At 42.3% G+C, this 24,333-nt stretch overlaps 1 protein-coding gene across 24 annotated transcripts in view; it reads left to right on the top strand.

Moving 5' to 3' along the window:
* ELAVL2 (ELAV like RNA binding protein 2) overlaps positions 1-24,333 on the top strand; it is a 168,521-nt gene that overhangs the window by 8,099 nt on the left and 136,089 nt on the right. For 7 of the 24 annotated variants that reach the window (XM_072841562.1, XM_072841553.1, XM_072841561.1 and 4 more), the window contains exon 1: positions 16,760-17,306. The exons of 1 other annotated variant lie outside the window; for it this stretch is intronic. The gene's annotated coding sequence lies outside the window, so the exon portion shown is untranslated. Of the gene's footprint in view, positions 1-16,759; positions 17,307-20,401; positions 20,427-21,426; positions 21,580-21,886; positions 21,989-24,333 lie in introns of those variants that run through there. 16 more of the 24 variants (XM_072841557.1, XM_072841552.1, XM_072841559.1 and 13 more) reach the window with 11 other exon arrangements.

Below are 24,333 nucleotides of genomic sequence, written 5' to 3'. Positions count from 1 at the left end.
TAAACATCGCTTTATTGAACTAGCAGGAGGTGTAAAGTAGGGGGAATGTTTTCATTCTAACACTGATATGTAGCCAGTGGCCCAACTCAAGAGTTAGTTGAGCATCAAATGCCAGAGGCCACAGGGAATGAGAGGGGAGATATTTTGAGCCATTCTGAGAAGAGTCCTCTAGTGGATACAATAAATAGTACTGCAGTGACAGCTAGGCTGAAATATTCTTTTTGCTTGTTCTTCCTGGAAGTTAAAAATGAAGTTAACTATGTAGTGCTCTATTAAGAAAGACTCAGAAATGCATCCTAAGTGAAAGAGCAATTTCCTATATAATGTAAAATAAGGGGGGAGGCGCAGATATTGATAAATTCCAAAAACCAAATCCTGAGACTGACCTCCTAAGTCCTTCAGAGAATCCTTATGGTCACATAGGCCTTGTGATCTCTGATCATGGGTCAGAAAGCAAATTCTTATGAAGGCTGATTTTCCTCAACAGATAGAATATCTGCCCATTCAGGTGACACAAGGCTCTGAGTTGTCTGTTTTCTACTCCTAGGGGATGTGTGGAGGGGTGGCTTTGGAATTGGCTTGTATTGGAACATGTTCCTGACCACATACCTTGCTGGCTGTCCTGAGAGCACAGTGAGGATCCTTGAACTGTTACCCAGGGGAATAAAAAAGTATCCAGAGTCACCAGCTGTTTAAGCTTCCAACTGTGAGAAAGCAGTTCTCTGCTGGTTAAATGAAAAAATTCTGAAAGAGCTCTCTTTAAAATTTCAAAGAGCCATGTTTTAGAAACCAATTGTCTAAGGCTAGACTTAGATGAAACATTATATTCATAAACAAGGAAAATGGAAGGTTTTATTTTTATTTTTACAGATTTTCATTTTCATGTTTCATAATAGTTCAGCAAGTTTCAGGCAATTTCACTTTTTGAAGTGTTAACATAGAATTGTTATTTTACAACCTGATTTTGAAACTTTTGTGGAATTATATTGAAAAGGGGGGAAAAAGTTTATTTAATAAGAAAAAGGAAATATGTTCCTGAAAGGCTTTTGGATAATTTGCTGGAAAGTTCTATACATTAAAAAATAGTTATTTTTCCTCTCAATTCTTATGCCACAACAATAAAAAATTTTCCAGTTTTCATATATGTAATTTTATTTTGGCTTCACAATAACCTCATAAAGTAAGAAGAGTAAATAATATAATTTCATTTTATATATAAGAAACAGAGATTCATAGTTTTAAAACTGGAATCTGGGGTATACCAACTCTTTGATCAATATTTCAACACCTTGATCTACCAATAGCTTGCCAATGCATGATGTTGGAATTACATCTAGACTTTAAGGGTCCTTTCTAAGCCCCAGGGGTCAGGCTAAAAGTGTTCCCAGAGAATGAGGATTTTCCCAATATTAGGTCACCTATACAATTTACATTCTTTGATTCAGGGAGAATCTAATGTATCAATCTAGTGTATCAATGGCATACGCTCTAAATTAAAAACTATCTGGTAGTGTGACAGTGTTAGAATTTTCTTGGATTCTTGTGTAGAGATATTCCAGGGTTTAAATAACTCCGATTTCCTACCAACAAGGCCTATAAAAGCCTTAAGCCTGGGAATATACCAGCTGTACTTTGAGCGGCCCTAAGCAAAAATGGGGCAAACTCTGGTTTTCTCACCTCCCCATCACCTTCTCCTGATACCTCTAAGACCTGGCTATCCTTTGTTTCCTTAGGGTTGTGCTGTCCCTTTACTCATATTGTTAAAACCCAAGGTCTACTAGGACAATATCTCTTTCCCTTCCAAGGTGACAGGTTGTAAATCTAATAAATTATTTCCCACTAATGGGAAGATGTTAAAGAGAGTCCTTTTTTCCCCGGTTAATATTTGAAAGTCACTCCCAGGGAAAATGTCCTCATTTTTGTTAAACAATCATGGTGAATAACTTGTCGGGTGGTCATGTCGGGCCAATATAAATATTTTTCTGGTAGCTGCTTTTCTTAACCATGCAGTGTTCCTTGATCTCTATCACTGAGGAGACTGCTTACTTATCTTGAAATAGGACAGTTAGAAATGAACTAACTCAATAGGAAAATAGAACTGAAAAAATCCCCTGCCTCATCTGTCTATGCTTATTAAATAGAAGTAAAAGCTACAAGCTTCAGTAAATCAAATCTTTTAAAAGTCTGCCAGTTAAATCTCTTTCAGCATAACACAAAAGCACAAGTTTGGCAATTATTCTCATTAATATGCTCAACAGAGGGGCACCTGGGTGCCTCAGGTGAGGTCTGCCTTTGGCTCAGGGTGGGATCCCCTAGTCCTGGGATGAGTCCTGCATCGGGCTCCCCACAGGGAGCCTGCTTCTCCCTCTGCCTAGGTCTCTGCCTCTCTCTCTGCGTCTCTCATGAATAAATAAATAAAATCTTTTTTTTTTTTTAAACTGCTCAACAGAGATCCACACTTAAATAGTTTAAGCCATACTTTAACTCCAAGTTACCTGAGCAATTGAAAAGTTAGTACTGTTTTTTTGTTTTAAATCAATCAGAATCATCCGTGGAGGTTTTTATAAACACATATGCTGAGACCTCACCTCAAAATTACTGAGCAGATGTCCTAGGATACAGACCAGGCATCTGTACTTTAAAAGAAAAAAACCTACCGAGTAGGTTGAGGCTTCAAGTCACAGCTATGTGTGAGAATCCAGACTTTCCTCTCACCGGTTCTAATGGTCACTGAAGATACACTCTGTGCCAGGCATTCTCCTAAGACCTTGACAAGTATTTTTTCACTTAGTGCTTACAATAACCCTAAGATGTGGCTCTTATTCTTATAGTACTCATTTTACCAAGAGAAATCGGAGGGTTGGAGAGGTCAGGGAATGGGCCCAAAGTCATATACCAAGGAATATGGGAGAGGCAGAACCAGAATCCACAACTGCTTGAATACTGTGAGCGGCTGCAATCCTGAGAAAGCCTCTTAAATATACAGATTGAAAATGCATGGCTGTATTTTATAGCTGTAATTTCCAACCTAGAAGCTCCCATTTTGCTGCTTTGATTATCCTAAGATTATCCAGAGTGTACAGGGATTGTTTCATTTTATGGCCTTAAAAGATAGCTACTATATTCATGTGAGAGGAGCCATGGTCTAATAGTTAAAAGATTCTTTAAAATTATAGGTAAAATGTTTTGCTTTCTCTGTATAAAAGTTACAGATGACTTTCTATTTTAGGTCTTAATTCAGAAACTCAGGAGCCGCTATAAATTACCTTTTAATTTAATGGCTAAAAAATATTCAGAAATGACACAGTGTTAGAAGAGCATACTTTTTCCTTCCAGGTTAATTTCTTATTAAAAAATATTTTAAAATACATAAAATCATTGCTGAGAAATGCAGTTTCCAGTGTGGAATATGCAATTTTAGGATTTGTTCTTTCTGATTTGGGGCTGACACCATTATTTAGAATAGTGATGACTCATGTCTAGGACTGAAATCTGTTTTTCATGGGTTTATACATTTTCCCCTTGAATTGCACCAAAAATGGTTTTTTAATTGGCTTTAACTCATGCCCAATAAATTGGACGAAAATTGATTGCCGCAGTCATGTTTGGTTTAAAATTATTCAAGACTGCGCCACGAGTCAAATGAGTGCATGATCGAGGGCAGCGGCGCTTATGTCCTCTGTTTGTGACAAATAATGTTTTTTCAAAATGGTCATAATTCATATCTAAAAGTTAATATGTGTTTACAACTTATAAAGCTTAAAAAACAGTAGCAGAGCCACATTAAAAACTTCATGTTGAAAAATAAATTTCTCTTATTTTGATATTATTTCTTAATATCTTCTTTTCCAAGTCTACCAAGACTACAAGTTTGGTCATTATATTCCTTTAAAATCAAATAATTCTGCATGGAGTTCTTGTTAGATTCTTGGTCATAACATTAGAATATTTTTAAATAGCAAATTAAATAAGTGAGAGTGTTCAGACTGTACCATCCTATAGAGTTGAGACCATGAGCCAGTTTCCCACTTTCTGCAGAGTGATTTTAAAGACAAATATTAAACAATAGAAAATTGAATTAACTCAGGTGACTGTTTAGGGCATTGAAATAGCAATTCACTAAATGGTACCTGTCAGCAAGCCAGTTTTTGTTCAATCTCATTATAATTATTTACTGTGTTATGGTTTTCATTTATTTATATGCTATAGAAATATAAGCAAATCACTTTAAGGGCTTTGCTGGTTGAGAATAAAGGTGCATTTTATGAGATTCTCTAGCAACTGCAGGAAAGGGCATAATAGGGAAAAAGAAATGATTAATTAAATGAAAAGAACATCCCTTGGCCATAATACAGATAGGCATTAAATGAAGGAAATAGTTGATATTGAGTATAGTGAATATTAGGCAATTCTAAATGGGCAGGGGAGTTATTATCTTACATTCTTAGAAACTGGTAATTTCTGAAATTTTCATCAGTTTGCTCTATTATAAATGTATTTTTCATATGGATTAAATCTCAAGATTTGTTTTTGTAAGTGAATAATATTTTGTTTGGAAACTCCAGGGCTATTCATCTGTCCTCTCTACAAATGTAAGTTGTCTTTTAAGAGGTCTCTGGTCCTCAACATTCAGTATCTACCAGCAGCTTCCACCTTGCTGACTATAGGGCTGAAACGAGCTCTTAGCCATAGTTTTTCATGTGTTTTTTGACCCCAAACACAAAACTACCTGTTTTTCAGATTTATAAAAAAGAAAGCATGCCACTCTTTAATATTCTAGTGACTATTCTTTATGGGATGTTGAATGCTCTCAATATTTCATGGAAATCTTTATATATCATTGAATTACCAAATATATACCGTCCTTTCCATGGCTTATCACTATTTACTATGGTTGTGGAGTAGACTTCTGAAAATTAAAATTTACAAAAACCAAATAATGAAAATTTCCTCATAACCTAGTATGACTGATAGCTAGGACCCCCTAGGACATTGTATATTATGTTTAATCAAAATCCTATTGTATTTGACCTGAATCGTTTTATTTTATATTTTTTAAAGATTTTATTTATTTATTCATGAGAGACACACAGAGAGAGAGGGGCAGAGGCTCCATGCAGGGAGCCCAAGGTGGGACTGGATCCCGGGTCTCCAGGATCAGGCCCTGGGCTGAAGGTGGTGCTAAACCGCTGAGCCACCAGGCTGCCCTGACCTGAATCATTTTAAGGAAGTAAACTATTTAAGTATCATTTTTATCTCTCTTCCATTTGTGAGCAACAGATGGTATTTAAAGACTTGAGTATGATTATTTCCATTTTAAAAAATAGTTTTGTCTATGTTAATTGTAATCTCTATTTTCCCTATACTCTTGTTCTCTTGTGTTATGTCCTCTTTAATTTCTGCTATATATTTTTTCTTTTTTTTTTAAGATTTTATTTATTTATTCATGAGAGACACAGAGAAAGAAAGAGGCAGAGACACAGGCAGAGGGATAAGCAGGCCTCATGCAAGGAGCCTGATGTGGGACTCGATCCCAGGCCCTGGGCCAAAGGCGGCACTAAGCTGCTGAGCCACCTGGGAGGCCCTTTTTTTATCTATTTCTTTAGAATTACTGGATTTTACACCCAGAACATACTGCAGAGGTCATCTGATATGTAGTGGTTAAAGACTTAGGCCATACAAATGAACTACTTGGGGTCAAATCACACCTCTCTCAGTTTCTAGTTGTGTGATCATGGGCAAATTACTCAACTTCTTCAGTCTCCTCATCCTTAAAATGATAGGATTATTGTGAGATTAAATGATTCAATGCATATAGAACATTAGAATGCTGTCTGGGATATAGTACATATTCAATACTTGTTACCCATTATTATTTTTTATTAATCCAGTCTTCTGGGAATCATGAGATTTAGTCAGAATAACTTGCTTATAGGGAATCAGCTAGTTAGTGGAAGAAAGAACACTCAGACTCACATCTCCTTTCTCCAAGCCTAGGACTCTCAGCTCGGTGCATCCTTCCTAGCGATGTTTTTAAAGGCCCCTCTTGGGCACAGAGGTGTCTTAGAGGCATCCACATCTAATCAGGGTACAGGCTCTGGTTCCTGATTTCTCACCCTCATAGCTGCCTTGGGCTTTTTGGATCAAATATATTATTTATTCAGAACCCTATCACTTTCCCAGGGCCTTCTATAAGTATTTTGGCTGTCAAAACATTTTCATTATTATCAGTGAACCCTTCTATACCTATTAGTCTTTGCCTATCTCTATTTATTCTCTGACCTTACCACCTCATTCCAAGGAGTCTTAGTAGGTTTTTGTTTTGTTTTTTAACTTTTTAGCTTCTTAACCCTCCTTATTTATGTCTTGATTCTGATTCGTATGCCTTTGAGTCTCTCGTGCTTGGCATGTCCAAAATTTACACTTATCGATAGATATATTCTGTAGCTAGTAGTTTATGTCAGTATCACTTCTTGGCCTTTTGGCCAAGATCAAGTACATTAGTTTTATGTCAGTTATTTTCCTCTGCTGGCTTTCAAAGCCTCTATGACGTGTCTCTGGAATACCGAACCAACCTATCTTTGCTCTCCAGCCAACTTTCTCCTCTATAGTCAGCCTGGCCTCCTCTACCAAAGTCTTGCAGTTTTTCCCTCTGAATCTCATTTCATTTGCTCCAAACATACCCACATGCGCACACATTGCACACAACCCAATAAAGGAGATTTATAGAAAGATCTTTTGAAACTAGGGACTAAAGCACTACAACATATATTTATATTTTCCTCTTTTATAACACCTTATAAAGTGGCTCAGATCTTCATATCCTTTTGATATGGCTCATATGGAAACATACCTTTCTTTTAGCATTCATTTCATGTCTAGGAAATACTAGTATTCTAGAAAACATCAGTGCTGTATGAGTTAAATAATGAGAGCACTGACATAAAAGAAAGGCCTTTCTTTGTGTTGTCTGCACAAGAAATCTAGAAATATCAGCAAAAGAAAAAAAGAAATTTCACAGTAAATTATGTCAAAATAATTCAAGGAAATGTCTATTTGTTACTCAAACAGCTTAAACAGTCTGTAACACCGTTCATCTACGTTACATCTTCCAACTCATGTTTACAAACACTGACATTTCAAACAACCATATTGTCTAATTTTTCATACTAGAATGACAGTGACCAAAGGAACAGAACATCATTTTTATTACAATAGTATTCTCTGTATTCCCTTAAGATGCACATACATATGCTCAGTCAGAGAAATAGATTTCCCATTTAGCGACATCAACATGAAGGATTAAAAGGGGTTGTTGTGATGGCAGTAAAGAGCAGCTCTGACTGTTCTGTGTGTACGTATGTTTCTTCTTGGTGCTAATTGCACTTCCTCAAAGAAGTCTTGCAGTCACATGACTGGACTTTGTGTGATTCAATCTCAACAAATTGAAAGGTACATTCAGGGCACAGAGAGATGCTCATTGAAGTTGAGAATAAAAATACCATTGGTCTTTCATTGTCATCTATGAACTTAGACATCAAAAAGTTTAAGATTCATCTTTTTATTGGGCTACAGAGTTTTGTTTCCTTCCATTCTGCTTATTCAATGGAAGTCCACATCCATAGCTGTATCTCTATCAATCCGTGGCAATGTTAGTCCAGGAGAAAACAGCAAGAGTATAAACCATAAGCAAATTTTAGTATTCTTTTGATATTATATGTTTTATAATGTCAAGTGGACGTTATTTCTTCATTTTGTTTCATTCAAAAGACAATTATAAAAAGCATAGCCTCTTGTGCCCTTTATACACTTTACTTCTACCTTCTTTTGGATATGTATTTGATAGATTTATCAAGCACAGACAACCTAAGAAATAGAAAACTAGAGCAGGGAGTACTGTTAGCCTATGTAAATGGAATAAATATAATAGCCTATAAAAATGTGGAGAGCCTGGGGAAAGGCCAGTGATAAGGAGATTGAAACTGATTTCTTCCAAGGCCATAAATGACTAGTAACTTTTAAATTCTTGCCTTAGAGATAACACAGAATGGTAAATAAGATTGGATAATACATGCATATATATATATATATAATAAAATAAAATAATAAAAGTAATAAAAATATTTCTTGGCATAAAATAAAAATATTTTAATTTGATTAGACTGATTATATATATTTCATTCAACTGATTTCAGTGAGTAATTATAACATACTTAATGCCACACACTAACATTTTGAGCCTAACTAAAGTGCAGTGGTTATAATTAATGCCAAAGAGAGTAACACTGTAGAAAGACAACATTCAGGAAAGCTGCTCTTTATTCTTATTAATCTTAAAAATGTAACCCATATTCCTAATGCCTCTGTTATGCTCCTGAAAATGAGAAAAAAATTTATGTCCTTCCTTACCTTCTGGGTTACAATGATAAATATGTAAAAGTGCATTGAGCTTTTTGTGATAAAAGGTACTATAAAAATCTAAGGTGTTTTTATTATATCAATCAAATGGGATTTCAGACTAAGTTCCTTTTTGAAGACCCACAACTTTTCATGGGCAAATCATGAAATGGTACTGGGAAATGTATTGAAGCCTCATCAGAGGGCAGGCAGAAGATTTTACACCTTTTGAGGTCTTTTAAACTTAGTTACAATTAGGAATGGGAAAAGATATTTATCATAGGATAGATCGGTTGGGATAGTAATAAGAGCAAATGACTATACTTCAGAGACCGTATGTAAAGGCAGGAACTCTGATCCTTGCTTCATCAGATAAGTGTGCTAAGTCACCATTTATGTTTCCTTCATCGTAGTTACTGTGTATCCCTTGTTTCCTCTTTTCAGAGAAGTTTAAATATTTTACACTCATGGTTACATTTCAACTCACAGTCATCCTACATTAAGCATTATTATCAACGTTGTATAGATCAGTAAATCAAGGCTTAGAAGAGATTGAGTAACTTGTCCAAGGCCCCACAGTGATGGAGTCGGGTTCAAATCAGGATGTGCCTGAAGTGCAAACCCAAACTCTCCACAATTGCACAATTGTGGCTCTTGCTAGAGTAACATTACAATTTCTACTTAAAGGACTAATTTTTGACAAGCTATACTATTAAAAACTTGTGAAGAGATATTGTACAAATAGAGGCACTCAAAAGATGCTTAAATCAAACTGAAACAGGTCTTTTGTCAAAGATCAGGAATAAATACTTGGGAACTGATTATGTATTGGTCATTTGACTGTCACCTGAAGATAAATATTATATGTATAAGGACACTATTAGTTGTCTGATTTATTTCTTTGGGAATAGATCTATAATCAGTTTTAAACAAAAATATCACAAAATTTAGATATTTCTAAAGCATCTGATATTTTTGCCTTTATTCATCATAGAATATTTTCCTTAAAATCTATTATCCCATTTCCCACAGAGAAGAGTTAATGGGGAATCCTCTTAAAAATAAAATTGGCATTTTTGGATTTTTAAATTATTTTTCATCATTCATAGTACCATATATATCATTCACGACAAATATTAGACAAGAGTGGTTTTTATAATTCATGCTAAAACATTGTTCAATAGTGTACTTTTCTTTTTACAATTATCTTTTAGTTTTGAAACATTATAATGTACATTTATAAAATATCTTTCTCTCACATTTCAGACTTAGAGTACATCTTTTAGCCCTTATGTAAATTCCCATCTTTAAAAAGTCCTATCTTCCCAAAGAATAGTTTAAGCTGTCCATTGTATGCATTTTTTAAAATTAAGAAAAACAAAAATAAACATAGCTTAAGAGACTCATAAAGCTGGCAGTTCAAACTTAGAGTATTTGTAACTAGCAGAAAAATATCTTACTGATTATTTGAAGATAATAGTGCTTGAAAGGCTGGAATTTAAAAGAATATTTAAAATTCTTATACAGCGGCCATTTTTTTAAACCAATATAACATTATGGAAAATAGTGATATGGAAGGGAAAAGTTAGCTTGCATAAACAAAAATTTTTGTCTCATGAAATAATCCATACATCACTCGTTCATCTATACACTTGAATTAAAAGAAAAACCCCACCTGTTTTCTGATTTAGAAGATATGAAAGATTTTTGCATGAAGAATTAAAAAGAAATGTGTTTGAGATTCTCTGACTTGTATTTATTTGCTCATCTCCCTGTGAGTAATCAGATAAGTGCAAAGTTTAAAATAGTTTTTAAATGTACCGAAATAGTTTAATAAGTACTGAAATGGTATACTAGCACCTTAAAATTTTTTTCACCACCTTTCCTGACAAATTCATTTTTAATTATTCCACATCCCTCTGTGATTTAAGTAGCCTTAATAGTATCAATTAAGTGTACTCTGACATTGATCAAAGTTTTGGGGTTAAAGGAAAAACTGATGGATTTTCTAAAGCTGCATTAACTATGTGTTATCATCAGAATGTCTCTTTTAAAAATATTGCTAAAACTTAAGATATAAATGCTGTTGTGAAAAATGAAATGTATCCTGTCATGCACTCTCCTAAATGCACACTAGTGAATTTACATCTACTCAATGACAGAACAAGGTACAGTGCAAAGTCATTACTCAATCAAGGCAGCAAGGACACTGATTATTCTGGTCATTATACATTTTAAACTTTTGTGAAACATTTAAATAATGCTTTAGAATTTCATGCCTCCTATCCATAAAAGCAGATATAGGAGTGTAGGTATAAAGTATGCTGTAAGAACCATGTGGTGTCAAAATACACACATGGGATTTTTTTTTTTTTTTTTTCGTTTCCTGAATTACCCCTTGGTAATTATCTGGGTAAAGGAGGTGAAATATAACTCTTCTTCCTATAAGTAGCTAAGCTGATTCTCTTCCTGTAGTCAGTAATTTCTTAGGGTAGTCTAAAAATCACCCTGGAATCTCTCCAGTGCCACTATCACATCAACAAAAAGGTCAAGTTAACCTCAGTTTATGGTAACTCCTCTGTATCCAGTTGATCTGCTTTTCTCATAATAAAAGGAAAACTGTAGATTGCATTTAGAATCAATTTCTAATAGTGTAGCCAGAGAACTTCCTTTGCCCTCTGTTCTGATAAAGACAGAATTCTCTTTTCTATCAGATTGCTTTAAATTGTTCCTTACTTTTTATTTCACCAAACTTCCCACAACTTTATACTTTTCAGATTGTTTATGCATGGCAGCTATAGCAAGGGATCATGATCAAGATCCTGTGTCCCTTTGCCAGTCCTCCTCAGCTTCTCCTTCCCAGATAATTTTTAAAACCGGTGGGCTTTTGCTCTCACGGCTACTCCCCACTCCCCATTAAAAAATTAAACAATATCCCATTCCAAGCGCCCCCTCTCTGCCTGCCGCAAGCATTTTAATGACAGTTTACTTTAGCGGTCTATCAGCAGACTGCTGCCTCTGCCACCTGAATTTCAATTTCTTAATTTACAGCTCAGATAAAACAGAATGGAGCAGGATCCGGGCTGCTCTCTACATTGGGTTGGTCTTATCAAGCGTGAAGTTTGGCGCATTGCAAACCTATTCAAGTGATTATCTGTTGAGGACCTCTCGAGCCATCTCCATCTCTGCAGCGGGCTGATAAGACAGCTGTTTCTCTAGCCGCCGTGTCTCCCCGGGCCTCAGTCTTCTTCTGATACAAACTCCGCCTTTGTCACCGTGCCCCGGTGCGGTCACTTGCTCTATGGGGCAAGGGTTTGATCTGAACACACGTGGGGGGAAAGTGCGAGTGTGTGAGAGAGCAGAGGAGGGAGGAAAGAGGAGGGGGTGGGTAGCGCGTGTGTGTGTGTGTGTGTGTGTGGGGCGGGGGAGTCGGGGAGGGAAAGAGGGTTAGAGACCGGAGGGAGGTGGGGGGCAGGGCTGCGTACCGAGAGCAGTTGATAGCTCTGATTGACTGGTCGCTCAGCCCGGCTTTATTATTTCAAATTAGACGTGCATCGCACACAAGTGGAAACATAAATCTTCAATATAAGAAAGAGCCTCGGAGCATCGGAAGCAGAAAAACCGTTTCTTCCCAGGTCCCGGTAAAGGGGCCGCCAAAAGACTGATTACCACCAGCTGAGACAGATGGTTTCCTTTAACTTTGGAAACTGCTATTTTTAATTACTTGTATTAATTTTGCATGAGATGTATCGGCTCCAGGAGGAAGCTTAGAGAAAGCTGTGACCATCCCTGAAAGAAACGGACACAAAGCTCTGATTTGCCTTTTCTCACCTCCAGTTTTTCTTACCTCACCCTTGCCTGGTCGCCTAGACCTCCCTTTGCATGCTCAGCAAAGACATGAGTTTATCCTGCTAAAAGTTGCTACTGTGTAAAAAGAGGAGAGGAAAATAAATCTGAGGACATTTGTGGGAAGCTTTACATAAATGATCGTCGATACGAAGCTGCAAATATATTTTCTGAGACACTCTGGGGCACGTGCAACAGATCAGTCTGAATCTGAGTATCTGCAGTCAAATCACCTAAAGGAGAATGAACTTCATACAAATTTTGCTCAGAAAAAAAAAAAAAAAAGCGGGGGGGGGGGCAGGGGGAGAACACTCTAAACTGGTCTCAAAAGATTTACCGCGACACTAGATTACATTTTTAAAATTTTAAACATTTAAATAAACAATTCACATATTTTTAAGTGTGAGCAGTAGCCTAAGGTTTTAGGGGAATTCTCCCTGTATCTGCTCTTTACAGTTGGGTTTTTGTTTTTCTCGCACAGGAGTTTCAAGACAAAATGTAAAGAGAAAATGAAGGATGTTTGTGATCTTGCTCACTGCCGCTTCTGGCACTCTCCCGGATGGAAAGTGTTTGCAACATAAAGGGTCCTTTGCAAAATAGTCTAAGAGGTCCCTTATCTTCGGATAAAAGACTTTACCCCTTTGCCAGTAGGTGGATGGAGCCGAGGAAGAACTGGGGGTGGGGGGTGGGGGCGAGGGGGGAACGGGAAAAGCGTTTTCTGTTGCGGTTCCCGCTGGGAATTTTGAGGATTAAGAACTCTGGAGTAGGTTTTGCAGACTTTCCGATGACTACCTGGATTTGCATTTATTTTGCATGAATACTTTGATGAAAGGCAGGCTCACCAGGGCAAGGGTGTGTGGGAAAGGAGAAGCTCGGTGGAGGGTGCGCCCAGAGTTCGGGGCTCTAACCCTCTTGACGGTTTGTCACCAAGGCCGAGTCCTCGCAAAAGCCAGCCTAATTCAAAATAAACGTGTTTCTGTGAAGTAGGACAGCCTCTTCCTTAAAGTCTGTGGAATAAAACGTTCCCAAGAATTGCAGTTTCCGTGTTTTACTTAGAGACAAAACTACTAGGCTTTGCAAACCTTTTATTCTGGATCTGCTTGTCTCTGTCCATGGTGCTAATTCCTGCCTCATTCTCTTGCTCGGTTGCCCGCTCTAAACTCAACGTTGGTGTCAATTTTCTCAACTTTTTTTTTTTCCGTTTTTTACACTGTAGAAGGAAAGTTGACATTCTCCTTTAAGAAGAACAAATAAAAAAGTAATCATCAAGCTATATAATATATATATTTTTCACGCAGGCATCAAACTGTCACATTTCCAACATTTTGAACAACAGACCCCACCCCCACCCAAAGTGCCCAACAAACTGGTACAGAATATTTTTATCCTTCTGAGAGGGTAATGTTTGGATTATCACCCTAAGCTACACATTGTAAACTCACCTAAATGGCTTAACTGCTTTATTTGCTTAAAAAAAAAAAAAAGTCACAATTGTGCTTTGCAGCATCCTTTATCATAAAATGCTAAAATCACACCCCCCTCTACTACTGTAAGGGAATTCTTTATCCTAAAAGATATTACAATAGCTTATGAGTATTCCTATGAATGAGTGCTCCTTTATAAACTTTAGCAAAATAATCTATTGAATTCATTACTTTTTCAGTTTTGAGAACTATCTTTTTGCAACTTTCTCCATATTAAACTTTTTCTCTAAACTTTTAGTGATTGACCCCCCCAAATCTATCTATTCTCTGCTGCAGTTTGAAATAATGCCAAGGACTTTGAAAATAGAGCTAAGATGACAATCATAACTCAGATGTAAAATGCTTTTCTAAGGCAAGTTCGGATGCCGTGGATAATTCTTTACCTAACTATGGATGAAGAGCGGTTGGTTAATGTGGAGTATGATGTTTACACGCAGTCTTTATTAACTACAAGATAGAATAAGTATTTCAGGCCATGAGAACATGAATTTCAAAGTGAAATCTACATCCAGACATCACTTATTTTAAATGGGCTGTATTCAGTTTTTAGTTTTAAAAGTTGGAAAAATACATGTTACTTGTGTATGTATCCATTTAAATGTTTTAAAATTTAAAAGCATTTGTTTTATTGAGGAAGGAAACTAATAAGATATTAAAAATATCTTAAATGAACTCAATTTTTCCTACGTAGAAAAAAACAACACGTTGAGGGTGACAACATTTTGAAAAAACATTTGCTCCTCTGCCCTGGCTAAAGGAAGCATATATACCCAATCCACAGAATTTAGCATTTTGCATTTGAATGGAGAACTTTACTATTTTCCAAGAAATTTCTTTAACTACATAACACACAGGCTAGATTTTCATCACTCCACACCACACCCAGCTTTACTTATCCACCTTCCCCCTTTTGTAAAATATACCGCTGTAATCTGCAGATTCTTGTGGAGACAAACACACATCAAACAATAAAACAGAGCATTAGTTTCCACCCAGTTAGAAGACACTTCTGTAGTTGTAAGTTAATGGTAAAGATTTCCTACAGAGTGTTGAGAATACACATGAATACATGCAACTAATCCAATATTAAGAGCATGCTAACAAGAAGAAAAGACAACTCATAAATAAGTCTGATTAAACAGTATTATATTTTTATTTAAATTGTACTTATTAAGAGTAATTTCTCAATACTGACCTGGGGGTGAGGGGAAGGGTTGAAGGAAAATGATAACAAACACAGTCTTCCAATTGTTTATTCATACAGTGATTAATCTATTTTAGGTGAGGTGGAGTCTTTCTGTCTTTTCCCTTGACTTGTCCTTCCCTCAGTCTCTTGACTCCATTTCCTCAAACTGCTTTTTCTTCTTCCCATGAGTTCCACCCAGGTCTAGAGAATAGCTTTAAGCTGAAATTAGGACCCCAGTCTTGTTGTTATATAGAAAGTGAGACTGGGGATTAGGACATGGTAATTATAAATTATAAGATAACAATGCTAATTATAGCACATAGATTCAGGCCTCCTTTTCCGGTCCCCTGTTGTTGTCATGCAAAGTAACAGAACTTGAGCATATTTTACGGGTTATACGGGAGATAAACAGGTCTTCTGGTCTTTTCCATTAATCATTTATCAACACTCAAGGACACTCTCAAGGAATTCTGAATTATTTCACCCGTCACTTTGTAGTCATTTTGCTTTGTGACTATCTGTTCCTTCCCTTCCATCCCTCTCTACCCTTCTGCAATCTCTAACTCTTACCTGTGCCTCCTTTTTCTGAATTTTCAAAGATAGCCACCAGTAGTAAACAGGTAAAGGAATTGCTTTTACAAAGGCATGAGCATCTACAGAAGATCTGTTACATTGTGTAAGAAACATTAAGTACTATCTAGGAAGTTGGCACTGAGAAGATTAAAAGAAGAAATTCAGGCCGGAAAAGAACCTAGGTCAAGTTAATGTCTCCATTTACACATCGAATCATCCTGAGGATCACACTTTCACTTGGAGAAAGAAATAAAATACCATGCACAAAACTACAGTTCAGTCTCTTGAATGTTATTAAAATACGGTATTTAATAAAAGCAGTCTTCATCTATAAAGCAGAAGCATTGCCACATTTGGTCTTCCAGTTAAACTTTCTTTCTAAATCCTCGGAGAAAGAACCCAGATAAAGGTTCGACTGATCTTAACTGTCAGCAATACATGTGTGGTCCAAGAACTGTACCGCCAGCAAATACAGAGGAGTGGCTTGTTCTAATTTTATATACAGATGCTCTTTTTGAGTCACCACCTACCTCAAAGTGAAGGACCTTAGCTCTGCTCAGTACATCTTTTCCTGACAGGATGTTTACCCTTCACTTTTCTAACATGAAATGAAAGCCACTTCAAACCGTGCAGCTTTATTAGAAAGCATTTCTGAATTCATTCTCATCCTCAAAGGATGCTTTAAAACAATAAACAAGAGAGCTGCAATACGCATATATTAATATAGAGAAAGACATAACATTGCTTAATTTCTAATACAGAATACTGGAACACAAATCGAAAAAAAAAAAGCATGCGGGCAAGTAATGGATGTACATTCATCCCTTTCACTCAGATCAAAGAGAGGGAGCTCTCAATGACTCATACATACCGGACAGAGTTTAATGTTATAAAGAAACGTGCCAGAGATGCGGCAGTGATGGCAAGGAAAATGAGTCTTTCGGAAGCAGAAAGATTTAAGAGGAAAGAAGATCATGCCATATCGCAAACTCTGATACTACAGTTCCAACCCTCCCACGTTGCTCTTTCCATCTCTTTTTTGCTTCTTGCATTTCCCTTCGCCGCCTGTGTTAAGTGTGTACCTCCCCGCACAACTTACCTTGAAACGGGACTCCATTGAGCTCTTGAGAGTGACACAAGCTTCGGGCCAATCGTATCAAGCACGCTCGCCCGGGCGGCCTCAATGGAAGCATCTAGACCAATCAGGGTCCTGGGGAGATGAGCAAGTTACGTTGTGGCGCCACTCGGCGTATACTTCCGCGCGTGCTGCCCGGGATAGGAGCCTGGAGAGCAGCTGCACACACGGCAGTGCGGAGGCAGAGAAGGGGTTGGTGATACGGTGCTATAAATCTGTGGTCCAGTCCACCTCCCTTTTAAGACGTCCTCCCCCCTTATTTCTGTTCTCAGTTAGAGATGCAGCAGCTTACTCCTGTAGCGACCTACTAAAAAGCAACAAGGAGAAAGACATCGTCTTTTTGAAAAAACGTTCTTTCGTCTCTTTTCTTTGTTCCTTCGTTTGTTTTTCTTGCCCCTTTTTGTTTAGTTGAACGGCAATAGGAGGATAGTCTCTCCTTCTTTTTTAAACTCTCTTTTTTAAGTTCCCCCTCCCCTTTCGTATTTTTTTTTTTTTTCGCCATTTCTTTTAGCGTTGGACTTTGGGGTCGAAAGAATTTCTTTTTATTTGCTTCTTTTAAGCCGAGCACAGTTTAGGTTTCGTGCTGTCTTAAGAGAACTATCCAGCAGCTTCTTGCTCATCCTTATTGGGAGAACTGCACCGTTACTTTAAAAACACACATACACAAAAACCTTAAGGGAGAAAGGTAAGTTTCGGTTTGGTTTCTTTAATCATTAGTTGCAGCGATGCGCTGGCAAACCCAGAAAACCTGTAAGTGAGCGGAATACAGAATATGAAGTTAATTGCACATGTTTATCTCATTTCAAAGCTACTGCTCTGCTTTTTAATTCTAGAGAGCTAGACTAAAAGACAGTGGACGCATGCTTGACGTACTGAATTTTCGCAAATGTCAATGGCAGAAACTTAAGTGGTAAATGTGGCTAGAGTAGAGCAGGGGTTCAATGGGAGTCTAGGTGTTGAGTGAGCTTCAGGATTTGAGGTTGGAAGTTCATTTCACGGGAAGAGAGGGATAACTTGGGCTTGGGGGGGGGGTGGTGGTGGTGGGATGCATGCCTCTACTTTCGCACGGCAACCAAAGGACTGGAGAGGCTTTAATACCATTGAGGGGAATCAGAAGCTTGGACTTGCAGATTAGACCAGCGAAAACCCCACACCTAATTGCATTAACCAGATAACATGTGCTGGGGAGATGGGATTGCCAGATGGAATTTAGATGCTGCACCAGGCTGCTAGTTGTAGTTGAGTGAAAAAGTACATGCCGCCTGAGGGCTAGGGCTGGGCTGGGGCTAGGGTGGGTAGAAGCTGTCAAAACTCATCATTGCTAGGTGTGCGGGCTCTAATTCACGGGCGCCAATTACCATGATTCTTTTTTAAAAGAAGGTAGCCAGTTTAGGGCCGAATTCTTAAGCCTGTACCGGATATGAGATTCCCTTTGTTCAGAAAAGCGTAAATAAGATCCTTGGAGCTGTGTCTGTGGAGTGGCGGCTGCCTGGGAGCCTTGCTGTGCTGGGCGCTGGGAAGTGGATTCCAAGCCCTGTCCTTGGTCCTACGCGGCTGACTTCGCCTTCGGGGCGAGGGGGAACCCCTTCGCAGCCGCAAGGATTCACAGCTACCCCAGGAGCCAACTCGGCTACGTTGCCCTCACCCCTTCTTACCGCCCCCCCCTCCCCCGAATAGCTATTGTTAAACTGACGCCGGGAGAAAGATGGTTGGGGGGGGGGTGAGATGCTGGGCAGACACATGCTTCATTTTAACTTTTGTGATTTCTCAGGGTTTGGGAGAAACCAGCTGGCTTTCTACTGCGGAAAAAGAGAAATCGGGGTAGATGTGGGAAAGGGGGGAGGGTGTTCGCTGGGCGGGGAGGACCGAGACGGCGGCGGTGAACGAGGTGCTGCCTTTGCCGAAAAGAAGTTTAAATTATTGGCACGAGGGGGTGTGGGTGAGTGTGCATGAGAGCGCCGGTGTGGTGCTGGAGCTGGAGAGAATGGGGGAAAAGGTACAAAACCGGCGGGGTGGTTAATTTCTCCCTGCTCTCCACCCCACCCACCCTCCCGGGTCTAAAAGCCAACTTGCGGGCCAGCCTCCAGACTCGACCGTGCCATCCCCGGGCGGTGGGGTCTGGGGATAGCAAGGTGGCAGTGCCCTGCACGGGAGCTCCGCGGCGAAAAAGACCTCGCGTGGCCATTGTTGCTTAATTTATGCCCAGCACGTTGCTACGTGCCCACCTATTTCACGTCTGTAAAGAATTAATATGAGAGCTATACAACTGTGGCAAATTGGAGGTTGGATACGTTCCCCATTTCCCATTTTCAAGTACGGGTTAGCGAAACTGATGTCGAGGCTGGGTATTTTCTCTTGTAAAGCCAGCTGCAGATCTGGCTTCATTGTGGCCAGAGAGAAATAGTCAACCATTTAGTATTTACTCTTAACCCTGCTGGGATGGGATGAATGTCCCTTACTTTCTCCCCGAAATGCATGGGTTCTTTCCCCGCCCCCACTCACCTACAAACTCTCCTGTTGGTTAAGATTCTAAACCTTTAGCCCTTCCCCACATCTCTCTCTCTCTCTCTCTCTCTCTATATATATATATATATATATGTATGTATATGTATATGTATATATATCCTGGATGTTGGAAATAGGAGGGAGATGGAGATGGTTTATTTCTTAGGCCTACACTGCAACCTATAAAAATACAGGCTTAAAGTGGATGGGGGGGATGGTTACAGAGTAGACAATAGTAACCGAATAAATTATTTTCCTAATTGAAAGTAAGTTCCTAAAGGTCAAGAAAAAAGTGTGCATGTTTTAGGGGTGGTAGAGTAGAAAAGCTGTTTGGGCCTGTAAGACTTACTTCGTAAAATGGCTTCTTAAATGGGACATCTGAAAGGTTTGTTCAGAATCTAAACAAATAAGTCTGTAAAACCAGAACATGTTGAGTGTTTAAAAGTCGCTTTTGGAGGATTTAAAAAAGGAACTACCTCAGTAATTATTGTCATTCCCCGAGTCTGTCTGTCTTACACCAATCACTCCTGGGTTCTTCCCTCTTTTAACCAAGTGTTTGGACACTCCGTTTTTAACCTGTTCTGGAGTTCTCCACGAAAAACGCAACGTGTGCAGGTCGAAGTGGACTGGAAGACTTGGGTAACTCTGTAGAGAGGTCTCCCATAACTTCAAGAAGTCAGCCTCAGGAAGTAGGGCGTAGGGCATTCTTAGAGTTTTAGGCTTGGATTGGCAACTGTGGTAGGCCCATTTTTACCTAACGTTGGAAAACAGGCGTTTTTAGCAATCCCGCCTGCCTAGCATGGGCACGCTATCATTAACTGTTTAGAGGGAGGTCAAAAGAGGCGCAGGCGCTTTGAGCAGTTTTCCCAGTAACCCCGTACAATGTCAATTAAGGTCATTTAATTGCTAATCGGATTTGGGGTGACAACAGAAATGCTGATATACAATCAATTAGCTATTTCTGGTGTCCCCAGTCTGGGCCCCCCAAATCGAGGGATGGATTGTCTTCTTTTAGATTAGGGTTGAACCCCTTAACTTTGCTATGCCTGATTTGACTTCGTCCAAGAGGGCAATTTTGTCTCCTCCACCCCCGCCCTGGGTGAAAGGAGTCCTTCCTCCATTCTCTCCCCCCCTACCCCGCCCCGCCCGTCGCGTGGGGGCGGGGAGCGCTGGGCGCCCTTAGCGGACCTTGCTGCATCAAACCCGCATCATGCCCTTGAAGCTGTAACCTCGGTCACGTTCTTGCGGCGACTCAGTCGCCCACTGCTCAGTTCCTTTCGCTTACCTCCTGCGATTTCAGGTAGGTATGACAGGTGATATTTTAAGTGCAGTTTTTAAGGGGGGGGGGAAGGGTTAGAACAGAAGCCTTTGCAATGAAAACAATCACAACACGACAGGTGCTCTCGTAATTAAGCGGCCGAGCAGGTGTAAAAACGTGCTCCCACCGCGTGGCTCGGGGTCGGTTTTGACTCCCAGTCGCGGGGCTGAGTCCGAGGACAGGCACAGGTTTTTCTGGGGAAAGGCGATTGAGCTGGGCGTGGGGGCGGGCCAAGGCTAAGCAGCGATGCGACGCCCCCTCGGTGAAGAGTTGGCCGTTCCGGGGCTAACGTGGGGGGCGTTGGAGGGATGCGGCGAGCAGCAGCCTCTTGCATAGTCGAGCGCAGGGCTTCCTACTTTGCGTTTGAAGCAGAGTATAGCACCCCGCACAGGTACTGGGGCTTATGTGAACGTCAGGTGCCATCTAGAGAGGCAGAGAGGCGGCAGCCAGGGCTGAGCCATCTAAAGGGACCAAGGGACAGGACCCCTCGGCTGTGAAGTGGGGTGGGGTGGGGGGGAGAGCCGTTTAACTCTGCTTCTTTGTGTGTGTGTGTGTGTGTGTGTGTGTGTGATCCACATCAAAGTAACCCCCGCGCGAGTCGCTCCGGCTTCGCGTTAGCGCCTGGAACCTCGGGGTGTGCAAACTTGCACCTGGCGTCGGCCGCCCCGGGCGCGCGGCGCTCTCCGCGCTGCCGGGGGAGCCCGGTCCCAGACTCGCTCGGGGGCGGGGGACGCGAGGCGCGGGGCCGAGCGGCGGCGGCCGGGGCCGGGCGTCTCCTCGCAGCAGCGACCCGCGGGCGGCCGGGCAGGGCACGCGCCCGCGGCGGCGCCGCTAACTCGCCGCGGGCCCCGCCTCCTGGCGCTCGTCCCAGCAAGCCCCTCCCCCCCGCCCCGCTACAAACGGCGGGACCGCGGCGCCGGGGCGGCACTGAGGCAGCTGCCGGCCGGGCGAGGAGGCCGGTCGCCGGCGCGGCGCGGCGCGACGCGGGCAGGGCGGGGGCTCCGCCGGTTCCAGTCCGCCTTCCCGCCTCCGCCAGGACCGGGGACGCCGCGGAGCCCGCCCGGAGCGACTCCTCCGCGGCTGTGCTGACGGCCGGCGGCGCGAGCCGTAGTAGCTGCAGCCCGAGTCGCAGCAGGCAAGTGCGGGGGGCGTGGGGGGCGGGGCGGGGCGCGGGCGGGCTCGCGGCGCCGGCCTCGGCTCGGTGTTGGGCGCCGCGGCGCCGAGCGGGGCGCGGGGGGCGCGGGGCGCGGGGGGCGCGGGGCGCGGTCCGGCCCCCGCGCGGTGGGAGCCCGAGTGCGGCCTCGGGCGGGGACGCCGGTGGGGGCGGCGGGGGTTGCGCACGCGAAGTTCCTCGAGCTCGGCCCCGCGCGGCGGGAGTGCAGGGAATCGGGCGCCTCGGCAGGTGGCGCCGCCCCTCCCGTGGGCACGAGCCGGCGGGGGCGGCGGGAGCCGAGCGGGGCCAGTCGCGCCGGGCAGCGTGCTCAGGCCCGGACGTGCCCGGGGACGGCCGCGCGCAGCGCCCGCAGAGCTGCGCCGAGACGCAGGTGAGTGCTTTGGAGGGAAAAGTGGGGGAGGGGGCTTTTCTAGAAAAGGGCAGGATTCCTGGGGCGAGACCCGGCCGCCCCGCCTGCGGAGGCTGTGTGCCCGGCTCTCCAGTCGGGTGGTGCCCCCTCGGCTCGGCGCCGCCTCGCGCCAGGTCCTCGGCGCGCCCGGAGACTCGGGGCGGCCGCGCGGCGTGCGGGGGCGGCGTGGGACCGGGGGCGGCCAGCGCGGAGCCAGCGGGATCCCCCGGCCCGACCGCCCGCCCTCTTGCGCCGTCTTGGGGGAGGCCGGGCGCAGCCGCGCCGGGTCGCAGCGAGCGGTGACATCCCGGGTTTGCGCGGAGCAGCGCGCCGGGCGGGAATCGCCGGGCGGGCCGAGCCGGACCCGGGGCCCGGGCTCGCCGCCGTGGGTTGCGGCAGCTGCGCCTCCAGCCCCGCCGGGGAGGGCGGGCAGCCGGGTCGCGGCCCCCGTGCCCGGACGTGTGTGCGTGCCCCGGTGCGGTTGGTGCCTCGCGGGGACCAGCACCGGCTCACCAGCAGGTGCTCCTCCAGCGGGCTTGACAGTGACCGGCAGGCGGTCTTCCCGGCGCGATGCCTTAAAAGCCTGCTCGCTACCCTGGAGGGCCGGAGCGCAAAACCTGGTCTCTAGATGTGAGCCACGAGCAGGGGTTGTAGCTGTCCAGATGGTCCTTTAAAATAGCGTGCGTTTAAAAACATCATCTTTATCCTAAAAATTTCATCTCCTGTCTTCTCTCTACGTTTTCTGGGAATGTGAGAAAGGAGGGCTTGTTAGAGGGTATCTGTCTGTTCTCTTTCATTCCCTCCCCGAAGGATGGGGCTTAGCAATGCTAAATGAATACACCTCCGTCAAGGACAAAGAGTTTTTTCAAACTTAATTTTTTTTTTTTTTTTTGGTGGCCCTACCTATAGTGATTCTGTCCTCCTTGAAATGTACCTCTGCCCCAAACTTAATGACATTTGTATGTCCGTTTAAAACCCCTCGAATACCATTGGGGGTGTGATGTTTCCCATCTCCCTGAAAAAATCAGTTTGAATTACTGGTTAGTTGGCCCTTGAAGACAGGCTTCTCAAGAACCGTTTCCCCAGACTCCTTTGAATTTTTCATTTGTGCTCAGCTCGCTCTTCCTTGCGGGAGCTGACCTGGAGTCTCCATTTTGGTGAGCGGGTGGAAAAGCTTTCCCGGCTCTACTTTCTCATCCAGACCTTTGGGTCTAGAAATGGTGACTGTTTTGCTGCATGGATTGGAACATTATTACTGCATTTGTTTTTGGGTTATTCTTTATAAGAGGTTTGTAAGAATGTTGATTTAACACTGCTCAGGTGGGGGTGTATGTGCATACTTAGAGAAAGTTCCTTTGGAAATGGGAGAGGAAGGAGGGAGAGGGGGCGGGGGCGGGAAGAAAAGGAGTCTAGAAGGAAATGGCTGGGGTGGGGTAGGAAAAATTAAATGATGAAGAAACATTACATCCAGTTTGTGATTCCTCTGCCCCCCCCCTTTTTTTTTTTCTTGAGAGAATGTTTTTCTGTTTGTATGATCAAAACTGGCCACTTATTGCCTATTTGGGTAACTTGGTGCTGCCACCTTTCGGGGAATAGGGTTTTTTTATTTACCCTTCAAAGACAGCCTGAAGTATTTAAGGCCCCCCTTTCCTGTGTCTTTAGGTGTTTCCTCCACTGTATAGTGTTTGCTCTTAGGAATCAGGTCAGCTCTTTTAAACTGTATACAATGTCCCTTTGGATGAAGAGAGTTTTAATTTTAGAGTATGCTTCTGGAATAGAACAGATACCCCAAACCGGTAAGTGTAGGCCGGACAGTTAGGCCGGACCTGTCTGTTATATACTACTGAACCTTATTTTTTAGGCTAAAAATGCATGGGTTAAGAGTTCCTTTTTTTGTTTTTTTTTTTTTGTTTTTTTTTTTTTGGGGGGGGCGGGTGGTGGTGGTGAGGGTGGGGTCGGTTCCCTGGTTCTGGTTAATGCTTCTTCACCAGAGAAGCAAAGTCCTTCTCTGCCTGGGTTTTGCACTTTTAGTTATGACCTATCTCCTACTGAGGTATGGAACGGCAGCGCTCTAAGTGGCATTTCTACTAACCCATTCCTTAATCTACCCTTTTGGATCTTTGTATGCAGATGTTCCTGGCTGATTCTTGTTACCAATTTCAGCCATTCTAGCCTTCCATGCTTTTCTGGTTGACATTATAATTTAAAAGATACTGCTTTCCATCCCTGCTCCTCACCTCCGCCCCGCAAACCTCTCTTTCTTTTATTCTAGGAGCAAGTCCCAAGTTTTCTTTAAGGACACAACAAAGCCATCCAGAATACCCCGA

The sequence above is a fragment of the Canis lupus genome, chromosome 10, assembly GCF_048164855.1.
Source record: "Canis lupus baileyi chromosome 10, mCanLup2.hap1, whole genome shotgun sequence".
In the NCBI taxonomy this organism is placed as follows: domain Eukaryota; kingdom Metazoa; phylum Chordata; class Mammalia; order Carnivora; family Canidae; genus Canis; species Canis lupus.
Note: the sequence above shows the minus strand (reverse complement) of the source record. Positions and strands in the feature narration are given on the sequence as shown.